This window comes from Silurus aristotelis (genome assembly GCF_946808225.1).
Source record: "Silurus aristotelis genome assembly, chromosome: 10".
Taxonomy (NCBI): Eukaryota; Metazoa; Chordata; class Actinopteri; order Siluriformes; family Siluridae; genus Silurus; species Silurus aristotelis.
The window spans coordinates 24,252,324-24,269,671 of record NC_139583.1 but is presented as its reverse complement, the minus strand read 5'-3'; the positions used below and the strand labels follow the sequence as shown (position 1 = coordinate 24,269,671).

At 39.9% G+C, this 17,348-nt stretch overlaps 1 protein-coding gene across 1 annotated transcript in view; it reads left to right on the top strand.

The window, feature by feature from the left end:
- Positions 1-17,348, top strand: part of sipa1l3 (signal-induced proliferation-associated 1 like 3) — a 97,982-nt gene that overhangs the window by 19,197 nt on the left and 61,437 nt on the right. The window contains exon 2 of the mRNA XM_083552842.1: positions 14,474-14,554. The gene's annotated coding sequence lies outside the window, so the exon portion shown is untranslated. The remainder of the gene's footprint in view (positions 1-14,473; positions 14,555-17,348) is intronic.

Sequence of the window (17,348 nt, the reverse complement as noted above, 5' to 3'; positions counted from 1 at the left end):
GCAGCTTTCTTTCTATGTTTAACTCTCAATATATTCCTAGTTGTATTTCGTGTACACACGATAAGAAGTCTGTTTTTTTTATTAAATATAAGTCATAACACTTTGCCCCCCAGGAGCACTGGAAAACACTGAGGGGAGAAAATTAGAAGTAGAAATGTAATCACTCAGCATTGTGGGTAAATTCTGCCTTTGACAATTCCTCAGCCTCAGCTAAATCACCCCACATTAATATTGCTTCCAACTAGCTGTTTTTTCTTCTTTTAAATCCTGCACATACAGAATTTTTGTTTGTACAAAATTCACAGTATTTCCCAAAATCGAAAGAAACTAGCAGCCTACTTTAAATCACCACAGTCCTGACCAGGTAGTTACTAAGGATGAATGGGCCTTGTAATGATTCATGCTACTCCATATGAAATAAACATCTGATTTTTTATTTATAAAATTTTTTTGTTGGATACCAGACCCTGTGCACACCTCTGGTCGGTACCAGCAGGTAACATCTGATTCATGTATGTCATGTTTATCTTGGGGCTCCAAAAAAAAAACAACAACTAGTGAACCCCACAGTGTGTTATGAGGAGATTGCAAGCTTTAATGCTGATAATACCAAAGCCTTTCTTCTGGGAAGGATGAATGAAACGCTGTCACTCATTGGTCAATCATACATGCATTAGCCAATCATGGGCATTTGTGAGCAGATAGCGCGGCAGTAATCCTAGAACATGCTTTAGTGAATCTTGCTTTTGGCAACTAATGCCTGGACACACCTAACCATGGACACTCCTCCTGTGACACAGCCGCTGTAAGCCTCTTCAGTCAGCGAGTTGTATCACTGCTACAGACCTTTGATCAGGAGTGTGTTTAATAGGAGACTTAACATGCTGTAATGTATGGAAAACAGATGGTGGAAGCAGGGGGTTGTTAGGAAGAGGCCACTCTGGTTTAAACACTCCTCGTCTTGATTTAAGGCAAATCTTCGGCGTGTTTAACTAGCCATGTGGGAGCACAAGCATGCACCCGGTCACCCATCTCTTTTCTTCATGTCTTTTCATCTCACAAGAAAAAGTTGGTTCTTCATCCATTCTCCCTATTCTACCATTTTTGTTCCCACCTGAACATGCACAAACACATTGTCTTGATCCTGTACTATATGCTTCTACCTTTCTTTCATGGACTGAAAGGCTTTGAAAAGCCAGACACACCTTCCTCCTTTATGTGCTTTAATAAACACAGGAAGACCTTTGTTAAAGCAAACGAGCAGACCGAAAGCCTTTACTTTTCACCACCAATCAGGAGCCAGCATTGTCCACCCAAAGACCTGCATTTCATCCGGATATATGATCAGCTTACAGAGTCCAAGTCCTCCACCTCGATCACCTGGGAGAACAACGACTACAGCCATGTTTGATGTCCTTTGTGTTGTTTTCTTCTGTTGAAAAGAAAGCATGAATACAACAGGGGAATTCCTGAAGGCCTCGCAGAACCACTTGACATGAACTTCCTACATTCTATTTCCAGGCTGTCTATAGACTGATCCACATTGTAATATCAAACATTTTAACTTCAAAAAAGGCTTTAATATCACCAAGCTTAATGCTTTGATGCATCTAATATGCAAAAAAGATTACATCATGACATTTAAATGTCTTATAGAGATAAATTCCAAGCATATTATACATTATTACTGCTTTTGCTATGCAGTGACTCAAGAAGAACTGTTGCATCTAGAGCTAAAACGATTTCGAATACAAAAAAGAATAAATAATTTGCCTCAATGCCTTCGTCTAGTCTATTTAACTACACACAGAGCAGTGTGTTTTCCCACAGATCATTATTACTGATGCACCAACCACTAAACGATGGATAGGAAAAAACAGAAGATGCTGCAGAATAAAAAACAGAGGAAGAGGGAGAAAACAGCGAGGCGCGAGGAGAAGATTCAGGCCAAAGTAATTGAAAGTTTGGGATCATTGCAAACTAAAACATAAAGAAAACATCTAACAGTGTGCTTTCTTTTTTTTTTTTTAAGAAATTTGAAATTTATATTTAAATTTTTTAAATGTATATATTTGTATCTGCATTTTTTACTTTTTATGGCAGTTAAATTAACTAAATTGGTTTTCACAGATGTTCTTGTATGCAATTTTAGCCAAAAAAAAAAAAAAGGAAACAAATTACTCTTTTCTTTTGTATATTTAGTATTGCTCTTTAATAAAGAAAACGTACCAATCGTAATCGGTAGAATACTCAATTACTGAAATAATCGATAGCTGCAGCCCTAGTTGCATCTTGAATAAACACTAACAGTATATTAAAGAAACACATTTCTGTGCCTTTACTGGTAGCTTAAGCACTTTGTGTTTTTTAGCTTGATGACTATAGCTGCTGACTCGCATGTTTTTGGGAGACCTTGACCTTGAAGTTCCAAATGCTCAGCGCTACATTTGACCCCCTGCTTAATATTGTGTTGGTTCCCTTTTTGCTGCTGAAACAGTTCTGACCCGTCGAGCAGTAACAGCATTTTAAGCAATTTGAGCTACAGAACATCCCCACTTCGCTCCCCACGTGCATCAAGAGCCTTGGCCACCAATGACCCTGTCACTGGTTCACCACTGTTTCTGCACTGTTTAGACCACTTTTGATAGACACTGACCACTGCAGATTGAGAACATTCCACAAGAGCTGCAGTTTTGGAGATGCTCTGACACAGCTGTCTAGCCATCACAATTTGGTCCTTGTCAACTCGCTCAAATCCTGACACTTGCCCATTTTTTCTGCTGTAGGTTTTCATTCCAATTAAGCAAGAGCCACTCCTGATTCCACCTGTTTAATCAGTTCAATCAGGCATGGCTCAAATGAAAACCCACACCACCTCATATGCATTTGCGCTGTCAACACGAAATTATGAGATCAAAGCAGATAGCATTCTCTTATTCTACCTGTCAATCACAGCGCCGCTAGCCAATCACAGGCATCTCTGAGCACGGATGAAGAAAAAAGTAGTGCATAATGCTTCTGTCGAAAAACACAAAAAGATGTTATCTAGATCTTCTCGGAAGACGCACGTGTAAGCCTTTATTCTGTCTGGTTGGTAGATGCTTGTATGATAGGATGAAAGAGAGTTAGAAAGAAGGTGGGAATTGTCCAAGACCAAATTAGGGAGAAACCGGTGAAGAAGGTACAGCATTGTGCAAGGGAAAGGTTTCTCAAAAGTCTCAGTTCTAATGGAGGCTTTTTATTTTTCGGACATGTAGCGCACCGCCTCTTTCACTCTTCCTCATCCTGACCTACTTAGCATTGCTGAGAGGTTTTTTGCTGTGTGGCCTTGGCAGATAACAATGTAGCACTGTGTCCTCGGTGCTGCGTGAGAAACGGGGGTGTGTTACAGGATTCCTTAGCCAGATTGAGTTCAACAGGTTAGAAATGTGCAGTGAACACTCACCAGTTTGTTTCTGGCCGTTTCTCCAGCATTGGAAAAGCTTTGATAGGAAGAAAACCATTTGAGTTTGACTTGGAATGGGCTATTTACCAAAAAAAAAAGGCATTACAAATAAAAATAATTAGGATGTATGGAGCTGGAAGGGGAAATAACATGCCCCTTCCATGTTATGGTACTATACTAACAAGGCGGTGACACCGAGTAATTGATTTACTTTTTATTTGTTGAAACTTTTGCCTGTTTCTCATTGATTAAGCTTCTGCACTGGTTCTTGTCTCGATCTTGGAAAGCGTTCGCCCTGATGGGTCATGAAAACATGTTAAATGTTTGTTTTGGGGGTTTTGTACTGTATATAAAGTCATGTCTGTTGCATTGTGAAGAAACAAAAAACAGAATAGGTATTTTTGCATGAGTCTTGTTGTGAATAGAGCATTAGAGAACTAGGGAGGGGGAAAAAGGAGTAGCCCCAGCCGGTCAGGAAGAACCACAACAGCCAGGATCAAGTAAGTGTGTGTGACCACTCAAGAGTCCCATATACGCTGCGGTATATCTGCTTCCAGTCACGTCACAAAAGAGCCCTTTGATGCTCAGGCAATGCAGGCCTGGCTCAACAGGACGTGTGTGTGTGTGTGTGTGTGTGTGTGTGTGTGTGTGTGTGTGTGTGTGTGTGTGTGTGTGTGTGTGTGTGTGTGTGTGCGCTCGCGCACATTAACCCACTCCAGCACTTGAGTTCCTGCCAGACTCTGAGTGCGTTTAATCCCTCTTTCCCCCCAGCCTTAATACTTAGTGTGTGCATGTTTTGGTGTGTGTCTGAGAGTGTGAATAGGAGTGTAAATGTGGCACATTTGTGTTAGCACCTTCAGTGACCATTTCCTGACTGTAAAATGTCTTCCAATGGTGGCTGGTTGGTGTCTGAAGTTGTCTTTGAGTACAGCCAGGATTGCTGAGTCAGATACTGAGAAAGTCAGCCTGTATGTTTTCCTTCATTCTTTTTTTTATAGAGGTATTGGAACAGCCAAGGGGACTTCCATTACATGACCCTTTATTTACAGTGCTACAGAATTTGGGAAAGTTCAGGTGATGGATCGGGTACAAACAAAATCCACACAGCGATAGACAGACAGACAGACAGACAGACAGACAGACAGACAGACAGACAGACAGACAGACAGACAGACAGACTATTTGGACAAAAGTATTGACACATATATGAACAAATGTAGGGAGGTTATATTAGTGTCGTATGTATGTATGTATGTATGTATGTATGTGTGTGTGTGTGTGTGTGTGTGTGTGTGTGTGTGTGTGTGTGTGTGTATATATATATATATATATATATATATATATATATATATATATATATTTACAGATGATATATGGATATGAGAATAATCTGGGATATAAAATGAATTATACTCTTAGAGCTGGTTTAATTACACCCAGGAGTTTAATTGGTGAAGCTGTAGCTAATAAATGTATTAGTTTAATCATAATTATAATATTTTTAGTAATTACAATGATTTGAAGTTTTTCAAATCGAATGTAGAAATATATTGCATTGGAACTGGAACCACGTAATATGGTATCAGTGGTAACATTTCAATGATACCATACGAAGTTGTTGCCCAGAATGGCTGCCTCTATAATGTCTAAGACGTTCTACTATATGGTCATTAAATAAACCACGGTGTGTTTTTGAACAAAGCAGTCACACTCGGACTGAAACAACCACTCCGAGACCATCTGAACGAGGTTCAAGGTGGTTTCCATCCATTTCCAAGTTAACATTTTTCATACAGCATGTGGGTGGAATGAACTTCCTGCTGATTTGAAGAGATTTGAAAACCCTTAGTTTTATTCTCAAAGAAACTGTTGTGTGCAAAACAGCCTTTTCTTTTCTGATACTGTAACAAGTACGGGTACTCGTCCACTAAGCACTTTACAAGTGTTCTATTTAATAAAAAAAAAAAATATCTTTCATATTGTATATGTAATAAAAATAAAAAAAACAACCGCTTAGAAAAAAAATTCCGTTCTAAAATATACAGAATATGGACCAAAGTATGTGCTTTTTGAACATCCCGTTCCACATTTAGTCCATTTGCATTTATAATAACCCCCGCCCTTCTAGGAAGATGTTTCACTAAATTTTGAAGTGTGCTTGTAGAGATTTGTGCTCATTTAGCCACAAGGATCTTATTAAGGTCGCATACTGATGTGGTGTGACGAGGTTTGGTGTGCAGTCAGCGATCCAATTCATCCAAAAAGTAGGCAATAGGGTTGAGGTCAGCACTCTATAGCAGGAGATCTTCCACTCCAACCCATGTAAAGTATACTTTCAAGGCATTGGCTTTGTTCACAGGAGCATTGTCTTGCTGGAACAGGTTTGAGTCTTCTAGTTCAAGTGAAGGGAAAATTTAATGCTTCTGCTTCCAAACACATCCTATGCAATCGTGTGCCTTCACTATTTCTGGTAACAGTTTGGGGAAGAAGCACATACAGTTAAAAAAGTCGGGTGTCCCAATACATTTGAATACTTGTGTACTTATAGTCCATTAAATGTCTTTTCAAATCCAGTTTATGTGTTGATTGTTATCTATTGCTATCAGGATCTGATATCTGACATTTAGTGTTTTGTTCTGATTGTTTCTGTGTTTTATACGCTCAGCTGCAGGAAGTGAATCAAACAATGTTTTGCATATTTTAGGCTTCAGCATGATTCTGTAGATACAAGACGTTACCCTGAGCCCCGAGACACGGATTGAACCAATTGACCAAGATATAGAGCTGCTAAAAAGGTCAGACTGGCAATATTACAGACCTCAGTAAAGTAATTGTGAAGTGTGAAGGCAGAATATGGCTTAGGAATGAACTGTATCAAATTCGCTTGGATTGCAATTTTGAAAACACTTTTATGTGTGTAAAAATAGTAAAGGGTGGTAGCTTGGTGGTTAAGGCATTGGAACTGAAGGTCCCAAGTTCAAATCCCAGCACCACAAAGCTGCCATTGCTGGGCCCTTGAGCAAGGCCCTTAACCCCTTAACTGCTCAGTTGTAAGTTGCTCTGGATAAGGGGGTCTGCCAATTCCCCGAAATGAAATATGATTAAAAGTTTTGTGCTGGAGACACTTTTCCTGAGGTGTTCGTTACATTAGAAGTCGTCAGTAGTAGTGAATCGTCCAGTGCACCGCTGATCGACTGCAACCTGATTCGAATCCAAAAAGCGAACCGCCGTGGAACAATTCTCATTTCTGACCGCACTTTAATCCTCTGGAACCCTTCTATGCTGCATGGTGTTTGTCTGCATCTGGCAGTGTTGTGGTCTGAACGTCAGGTTGAATTACCGACTTGGTGTCTTGGCACTGGAAAAACAAGGTCAGGACATCCTTTTTTCCTCCTTTCTTCCTCTTGCTTCCTCGCTGCCTCTCCTTTAGCAACCCCACAAGGCCAAACTGGCTGTGAATAACTACCAGATCTCTAACTAACCCGAGCTGCATTTTGGAAAGGAGAAGAGAAAGAAGGACAGAAGGAAAAAGCAGAAGAAAATGTAGGTTTTATTAAAACTCAGCACACTCGGATACGGTTTGCGTTGAAGCTGTGCCGAAGCGAAAGTGTGTTAATTGAATTCACCATGACCTCTGGACATTTGTATTTAACTCTAAATGACAGGCGAGATTTTACGGTAGCTTCTGAATGTCACGTTGTAAAAGAGCTGTTAGAAGTGCAATAACATAAAGCGATGCGAGTGTAGTGACAGGCACGAGGAGAGCTGAGTGACTGTGACTAATTTCTTTCATACAGCAGTCATGGGGCAAGAAAGCACCACTACTGGTCCATACGTCTCTGACTTCATGAGTTGAACCCTGTGTTTTTCTTAATGAACGTATTTTATTCTTCTTCCTTTCGGTTTACCCTACACTCACACTACCACAACAAAAGCAACAGCAAACATTTTAAATTGCTATATGGTCAGGGTAAAGCGACAATTCCTAAGGATTTGAACAATTTCTCAGAACCTTCGAGCATTTATGCGAACCTACCTCTGAAAGTTGGAAGTCAGAGTCGGGAATAACGTTGTGTCCGAGCTAAAATGCGGGAAAAAAACATGACTGCCTCTGTGTGATTTCACAAGTATTACACTTTATGGACTTTTCCATCCATATTAAAGATTCAAGATTTCTATTTGTCACATAGTTATATGCAGAATACAACTTGCAGTCAAATGTAACGCTGATTGGCCGCTCAGAAATGAGTGCATTAGATAAAAGGGACCATAAATATAAAATATGAGAAAATAAGAGAAGATATTAGAAAATATATTAGATTATGATAAGGTGGTATTTAAAAAATAGTACAAGTATATTTAGATGTGCAAAAGAGATTTTGCACCATATGTGGTTTTTCCTCAAACTGTTACCACACTGTTGGAGGCATACAATTGTATAGATGTCTTTAGATGCACCTGTCCCAGCATGACAATGTCCCTGTCAAAGGAAGGTTGAGTGGCCTGCTACAGAGCTCTGACCTCAACATTTTTTGGATGATTTGGAACTCACACTGGGCCTCCTCACCCTAGATCAGTACCTGATTTAACTAAGTGGCTGAATGAGCACAAATCTCCACAAGCACACGTGTCTAATGGAACAGATTTTCCCTCTAATTACAAACTTACACCATATGTTTACTGTTTCACCGCTACCAACTACAGTTGAATTGACTACTCACATAAAAGCACCCATGTCACGATACCGTGACTCGTCTATGTTCAATCCGGATGTTTAGTTGTTCACCTTTAAGAGAGCAGGAGGTCTTCATAGTGATATCTTTGGTCATTTGCCTGGAGCTGTGGAGGAATACAGCTGGCATGGCGATGGATATTCCAGCAAGAGCAGACTGTATACCATCTGGGTCCAGTGTCCTCTATTACGCCCAGAATTACTCAGCACAATGAACCCTACTGTCATGAACAACTTTATTATAATATTAATAATAATAATAATAATAATAACAATAATTATAATTATAATTATTATTATTATACATTTTATCTCGGCCATTGTGCACCTTTTTACACACACTTCCAAACTTGTGCTTGCCTGCTATAGTATGAGATTTTGTCTTACAATTATTGTTGTGGAATTTCAGGAATGTCGGTGAAACATTCCTCCTGATATTGTACAACAGAATAATCTTTCCCTCAAGTCCTTTTATTCTTTCCAGACCTTGTCATGTAAAGCAAAAATAAGAAAGAAAGCCGTCTATTTTGATACTGTTATCTCACTATTACGTTGCTTGGAATACTAAAAAAGAGATTGTATTAATAGTTCATGTAATGCAGCATAGGGTGGGAATTTGAACGGTGCACCATTCCCACTTAAATGAATAAAAATGAATCAAACATTGTTTTTTTTTATTGCATAATCACCAGTAGGCTGCAAATTGTTGATCTGTGGTTCATAGTTTCCCAACATGGTTTCAACTAATGCTCTGATAACCCGCCCTTTCTGAGCTGAGGAATGTGATAGAGAAGGGAACACACTAGGCTGGGAACTTGTCCTCTGGTTGATGGACAGCAGTTTGTATAAGCAGCCCAAGCTTGCTATTTGTCCACTTGTTGCGCATCATTTCCTCCAGGAAGTTGTTTTTTTTCGTCACCCATTATCACATACTTCTCCATCTCCAACAATATTTCATATATTCAGCCTTTTTCTTTCGAATTCGCAGGACAGACTTTCTAAAGAACTGCTCTCATTAGGCTCAGTGATCCCATGACACCGGGGTGAAGTGGTGTGTTCGCTGGGAACGATCTGGAATGTTCTCCATCATTAACAGCGGTTTATTTAGTTTAGGCATTTAGGCATTTTTCCCTCACAATTTTGTAATCCCAACTGCTGACATAAGTGTTGTTTATATCAGAGCTTTGTATCAGAGCTCCAGATCTGTATCAGGAATTCTGGGTTGTGTTTGGAAGAGAACGTCGAGTCGGATTGCTCCGGGCTTTATTGTATTATAGCTAAGGATTGGGTGAATACTTTAGATCAGCCCGGGTACGGAAACAAAAGATGGAGAATCTTTGTGTGCATTATACATTTTCACACCTTAATTTATTTTATTATAGAGAACTGCAGCAACATACATGAGTATTACATTGTTGCATTTGAGTTTAGTTTTTTTAAATGAGAATCTGTATCATTTATGTGTATTATATTAGGGGTGTAATAGTAGAAATTTTTTATATATAACTTTATAATTTTCTTTATAATATCTAAATATAAAGATATATTCTATTTAACTGTTTTACTTATTTTAGATGACTTTAACAATCATCTTTCATTCATTCACTCCCTCAATATGTGGAATTGTCCGGATTTTCTCCTTTTAAGAAAAATTCTTGAAGCTGGACATAAAATGCAAAAAAAAATCCATATCGCTATAGAGAAAGTGCGCAACCGTAAGTAAACTCTGAGTTCTGCGTACATACGACATGGAAACACAGGAGGCAAAAAGGGGAATTGGCAACACAATCTTTGCGTTAAATATTGTATGGAAAGTAGTGGGCAGCAAGAAAACATTTTGTCTTTAAAGGTAATGTGTTAGAAGCAGGAAAAATGGGCAATCTTAAGGATTTGAGTGAGTTTGAAAAGGGCTAAATTGTGATGTCTAGATGACCGGATCAGAACATCTCCAAAACTGCAGTTATTGCGATTTGTTCTCGGTCTGCAGTGGTCGGTATCTGTCAAAAGTTGTCCAAAGAATGAACAGTGGTGAACCGGCGGCAACAGGGTCATGGGCGGCCGAGGCTCATTGATGCACGTGGGGAGCGAAGGCCGGCATGTGGTCCAATCCAACAGATGAGTTCCAGTAGCTCAAATTGCTGAAGAAATGAATGATGTTAATGCTGGAAGGGTCAGAACTTTTTTCCACAGCAAAAAGGGGACTTTACACAGTCAGGCAATATATAGGAAGCCCTTTATTAAAACCTCTTTTAAATGTCATGTGTTTAAAACAAAATGTCTGTGTCGAACTCGTTCACAGAAAACAGTCGGTTGTTTGTTGCATTTTCGCTCGCTAGTGTGCGCGTAGTGTAAGACTTAATCTCTTTTTAATGTCTTGCATTGTTAGAGTGTCGCGCGAGCTCCACTACAAGTGCACACTATACACACAGACAGTTGGGAGTCTGCCTGCTCCCAGTCAATATTTGCCTTTGTAAGTTTCTGCCTTCTGGCATGGGAACAAACGACCAATGGATGGCTGGCTAGCAGAGAACGAGTGCAGGCGGGGGGGGGGGGGGGGGGGGGGTGATCCGGTCTCGCTCTTTCTTCCAAACAGAGCTTTCATTACAACAGCCTCATTTTCCCAGCCTTCGTTGAATAAATCAGAATGGTAATTGTTGAAAATTTGCTGTGGTGTAAAAGAAGAAGGGACAGGGCATCAATCATGATCTGAATGTTAACAGGAAGTTCAGTTGATTCTTTTTCCTGTACATGCCAAAAATGTTACATGTGTTATTTTTAGAGTATGTTGATTTATAACATTTTTTTCCATCTGTACAAAAATGTGTTGATCTTTCTAGAGCACCAGTTTTGGTCCATCTTAGTCACGATAGGTAAGGGTTGTAGATGGTTTAGGACAAGGCCACCCAGCAGGTCCGCCGCTCTCCCGGCTTTTCCCCTCCGTCCATCTGGCGCTCCGTGAACAAGAGAGGAAGAGGGGAAAGACTGCGGTTACAGCATAGCTCTCGAAGAGTTGCTGAGTCTCATAAATGTATGGGTTTTAGGGACGCTTTGAAGTGTGCTGCTCGTGCCTTGTGGATCTACTTTTCGGTAAACGACTCCTTCCCTCATGCTCATGTTACTCCGGGTAGAAACTGCGAGGACCAAGAGAGCTGCTCCCTGTGCCAGAGCCAGCCAGCCTTAGCCTGGTTCTGTCATCCACATCCTAGTCTAACACACAGCTTCGGTTTGTCACCTAGGGGACCGGGCCTTGCTTCATTCGGATCGTGTCCTAAATGTCACGCTATATTCAAAAGACGAATGACACAAATGATTAGATGTTAAGGTTCAGAAGTGCAGAAGGGTTCACTAGTCATTTTTTTATTTCGAACATGTCCCAAATTGTAGAATGTGCTGATACCTTTTATGGAAAATAGATTTTTACCTTTTATGAATATTTTTTACTTTTATAAAGTCTTTTTTTTTTCTAAAAGTAGTCATCTTTTGAGTCAGATTCTTACATTATTATTCTAAATGGCTGATTAACCCATTTTGTGTTACCAAGCAAGTGAAATCAGCATAATGTAATGTAATGTAATATAATATAATATTACAATTGCAATATACATTTTACAATATTTTAATAGCTGATTCTTGATTCTTGTGATAATGAGTAACTGTATGAAGTGATACAAATGTACATATTTTTAGCCCCCATATCCTGATATTTGTTATCGTTCTAAATGCATTTTTATAGACTGAATCATGCAGTGAAAGAACACACTAAATGTGCACGAGTCTATTCTACTAGACTTCGTCACGTGATGTATGCACGCACTCTGATGGTGAGTTTTGTTTGGGTTTTGCGATATACTCAATAATGTCAAATCGCACACATTGTTACAATGACAATTACGATATTGTCGTAAAGGATTTATATCCTACACCCCTACTTGAAAGTGTACACTTGTTACTAATTTGGAACACGCCCTAGCTCAGACTTTAAGATTGTATAGTGTATACTACTTTAGTGCTGATCTTTCCAGTGCACACTGATGGACCCTTCTTTTAAGACTGTGTAATTTAGATGAATTTGGTGTCGGACTGTAAGACTGTATTAAGTGGAGGAATTCAGAGCTGATTACTATAGTAGACACTTGTTACCCATTTGGAACCTGACCAAGGCCAGACCTGTGTATTAAGGTCATATAAAATGGACGAATTCTGTTTTGATCTTTGTCACGTACATTTGTTAAGTCATTTGGAACGCGTCCTGAATCAAACATTGCTCCTTTAGATAAAATGACAGCCATTCGTGGAAGCAGTAGAATTGTCAACGGTTTTGTTCGATCGTGTCCAAGCAAATGATGTCACAGTTGTGTGTAGTATTTAATTACAGAAAGTGTGTATTGCGATAATGCTTCAGAAATTGTCATGCCCTTAAGGCGCTTTTCTTCTCCTCTGACTATTTTAAGTTGTTTTCCCCATTTGATTTTATAGTCATCCGGAACCAGACGTAACATGGGGCACCCACAATATACTACTATCATTTACAGATTCGTTCTGACCGTCTCTCAGCGTGTCAGCTCGAGCCGACTTAGCAAAAGTGCACGCTTGGCTTACGACCAAATCAACCAGCATGCAGGGACGCATCGTACACATACAGAAATCATTGTGTCCTATTCATGTCGACGCACGTACACGCACAGCTCAGCAGCAGACAAGCGTATAAATAATTCACTCGGAGCCAGTGATTGTAGCTTATTGTTTTCAGTCTGTTACCGATCCCCCTGCTGCCTCGTGTTGAGGACTAAGCAAGGCAGAACGAACAATCATAATGCATGATACAATTCATAATCCACGTATGTTATTCTTATCTCCCCCAGTACTGCTGAATTCTCTGGTTGTTACATTGCCATTAAAGCAGGTCTGACTGTAATTCCTGCTGAAAGCATAGGTTCATTTGAGCTTCAGAAGGAGTCTCTAGTATCAGTGCTTTAAACTCAAGCAAAAGTTGCTGGAAAACTGACCATAAGATTGGTATGTGCTTTTTGAACATCCAGCTTCACATTTATTTGATATAGTGAAGATGTTTCACTAGATTTTGGAGTGTGCGTGTGAAGATTTGTGCTCATTCAGCTTTTGTAAAATCAGGTATGATGTAGGTGAGGTGACGAGTACTGGGGTGCAGTCAGCATTGCAAATCATCCCAAAGGTGTTCACTAGGATTGAGGTCAGAGCTCTGTAGTAGGCCAATAAAGATGATTCACTCCAACCCATGTAAAATATATCTTCATAGAGCTGGATTTATGCACATGGGGCATTGTAATGCTGGAACAGGTTTAAATCTCCTAGTTTAATTAATGCTTGTGTTAAGGTTGCCATGTTGTTTCCAGGGAGAAACCGAGGAGAGCACAGATTGGCATTTTGGCATATTGACTTATGAACGGCAGTGCTCCCTGTGACTGCGTGCAGACTTATGCTGCCATGTCTCGCAATTATTTTATACCACCATCAACCGAGTCCCAAACCAGGTCAAGGCTAGTGGAATTCAGGCTTGTTATTAAACACCAGTTAAACCAGGTCAATTTTGACTCGTGTTATTGTTTTTCCCCATCATCAGCGTTCTCACAGATAAAGGTCGCTTCATCTGAAGCAGCACTTTGCCCGTGCAGGTGTTATTAGGACAGGGAATTAATTAAGTAGCTGATCACTACTAGGATTTGAGCCACACACGTAGTGGTACGCTTTCTCAAAGTAGATCAGCAGCATGTGCACTTTCCAACTTTAGCTTTTTCTCACTCCCTCGTTCTTTCAAACTTTCTCTTTTTCATCTCCACATTTATTTTTTCCCGCTCTGCTTCTTCCCACTCTCACTCCCTCGCCTCGTGTTCAGGTAGTTATTAAGGCTGCATACCAGCTGATCCCAAAAGCCACAAACGGGGCAGGGGAAATAAGAGGAAGGGGAGTCAGGAATGCTGTGAATTTGAATGTTTTTCTGTGTTACTCTGTAGATGTTTTCTCTTATTTTTCTGACACGTCCCTCTTTGCCCCTTTTCTCTCTCTCTCTCTCTCTCTCTCTCTCTCTCTCTCTCTCTCTCTCTCTCTCTCTCTCTCTCTCTCGCTCTCGCTCTCGCACTCTGTCTTTCTCTCTGTTTCATCCAGCTGTCATAATAACACATAGCTCAGCTGGATTGTATTTTTTGTCCACTGACCAACACGCAGTATAATCAGCTCTGCACATTTGGCCCTCCATATTTACAATTATTCAGCTTTCTGTTGAATCGACTCGAGCTAAATGCTTTCTCTTTCTTTTTCAGATCAACGTTTGAGAAGCACAGACGTGTCCCGCAGCCATGAGGCAAACTGGACTAAGCGATCACTGAGTTCTCTAAGGACTTGTACGTATTTAAACATTTATTTTAAAAGTCATGTCATATGTCAAATGTCGAGAAAAAGAGGCATTACACAGGGTTTCCGCAAACGTCTCAAATTTAAAAATCTCAATTTTAGGCCTTAGAAAGTCTTAAATTCACTGCTCTAGGTCTTAAGTATTTTAAAGTGCTCCTAAATTGACATCCATGTGACACTACATCTAATGTTCACTGAAATGGTCCCGCAGCACTTTTAGAATATTTAATTGTTTATATGTTTTTTTGGTGTTTTTGTTCTTTTTTAGTCCATATATAATTCTGTGTCGTCTACAAATGATGCAACAGTTAATCAGCTTTCATTTATTGTTACAAATCTTTCTTGAATTGTACCACAGACGTGAAAAACGGATTTCATTTTTCAGCTATAGGGACGTGCAAGTTTAGTGATACTGGGTTTAAAAAAATAATGCATGAATATCCTGTTTAGTTGATTTATTCTTTTAGTGATTTTTCTTTTTTTTTTTTTTGGACTGGTCATTTTTTACAATCCAGAAGTTGGGAGTTCAAATGGCTGGACAAATATCAGTGGCTTGTACATAATGCGGCGATACCAGTTTCTTCAGATCATAGGCATTTGCCTCATTATTCTACATAGTATGGACAAAAGTTTGACAACCTTGAGTTGTATGTGCTTTTTAAAAATCTCCTTCCACATTTAGTCCCTATTTGTTGTTCTGATATTTTCCTCCATTCTTCCGTGAAGATGTTGCACTAGATTTTCAAGTGTGTTTGTGGAGATTTGTGCTCATTCAGCCACAAGGGTGTTAGGAAAGTGTATAGTATATCTTCATGGAGCCTGCTTTGTGCACAGGGGCATTATCATGCTGGAACAAGTTTGTGTCAAATTGAATTAAGAAGTCAAAGTTACCACATCGAAAGATACAATTTTGTACTTCAAAATTTGTTGTAACAGTTTGACGAATACAGATTAGCCTTTATTTGTCACATATACATTACTGCAAAAAGAAATTCTTCGCATATACCACCTTGTTTGGAAGCTGGGGTCAGAGCGCAGGGTCAGCCTTGATGTAGCGCCCCTTGAGCACAGAGCTTTGATCAAGAGCCCAAGAGGGGCCCTTGGCGATACTGAGCTTGAACTCCATTACCTTCCGATCAGTAACCCAGCACCTTAACCATTGAGCTACTACTTCCCCAGTTTGGGTAAGAACCACATGGCTAGAGAAGTCAGGTGCTCTATTACTTTTGTCCAAAAAGTGTAGCTAATCAGTCAGGGACATCACAGAGCTCAGTTTATCTTTTCCTTTAAAAAGTGAGTAAAAATACTACTATACTTGTGCTTTTTACTTTTATCATGGTAGATAGTAAATTTTAGCTCGCTTCATTAGTTACCATGGATGGAAAAGGGCTGTAGTGATGAAGAGCAAGCTTTACTTCCTGCGTCAATGTGAGTAGAAGATATTTTATTCATTCCATATATCAGTTATTTGTTTGGGCATCATGAATGACTTACAGTGGATGATCATAAGAAGCAATGTTATTTGTCACTCACACAGCATTTGCAAGGGTTTTTGCAGCTAATGAACTCCTCATCCACTGGTTTATGGCTAAGATGTTTTATTAAGGTTGCTTGTGTTATAACATGTCAAGGTCACCACCATTTTGTGTCGTCACTGTCTAGATGCATCCCTATGGGTTGCATAGTAAGTAAGTGAGGCACAATCCGAGTTGGTCAAAGTTGCAGTGCTCCTGATGCTTTTTCATGGATATTCGGAAAAGCAGGCAGAGCTCTGGATGCATTCACAAAACGTTTTCAGCAAAGTCATTCTATACTTCAGCTGGTAAATTATTGAGCGCAGGTTCCGTGTTCTCCACGCTCAGGTAATATCCGCCAAAGCTTTGTTTACATTTTTCCTGACCGGTTTAACGAGTACGTTTGCAGCACGCACCTCAGCAAGTGCTGTTTTTTTTTTTTTTTTTTTTTTTTTTTTTTTTTTATTATTACGCACACCATGAAACCAAACCAAATATCAATTTGCGCTCTGATTCAGACTTGGCAAACAGACTAATAGGTGTTAAAACATTCTGAATCATCACGCTCTCAGCTCTCACCATGCCAAGTCGCTAAATAATCCTGGAGAATTGCTCGTGGTTTCTGACAGGACGCCATGCCAAAATTTACTAGGACAATTCTTCTGCAGCACAGAGTGTCCCTGTGGCTAATCGCTTTTCAGTGGAATTGCATGTTACAAGTGATTCAAATTATAATTGTGTGTTTTTACTCTGTAAATTATTGTTCACATTACACTTGCAGCTTTGGTGTAAAACTTTTAAACATAAACACCGACTCCATTTGAAGAAAGTTTTTATTAAGGACGAAAGTATTGGGACACCTGAGTTTTCCAGCTATATGTTGTTCCCAAAATGTTAACACAAAGCTAGAGGCACACATCATTTCTTTCGGCTTCTCCCATTAGGGGTCGCCACAGCGGACTATCCGCATGTTTGATATGGCACATGTTTTTACGCTGGATGCCCTTCCTAACGCAACCCTCCCCATTTATCCGGGCTTGGGATCGGCACTAAAGCTTGTGCAACCCTAATGGCTGGGGTCGGTTTCCTGACCGGGGATCGAACCCGGGCCGCAGCGGTGAGAGCGCCGCATCCTAACCACCAAACCACCAGGGAACCTTAGAGGCACACAACTGTATAAGGATATATTTGGATTTTTCCTCCACTTGAACTAGGAGACCCAAACCTGTTCCAGCATGACAATGCCCCTGTGCACAAAGTGAGCTCCAAG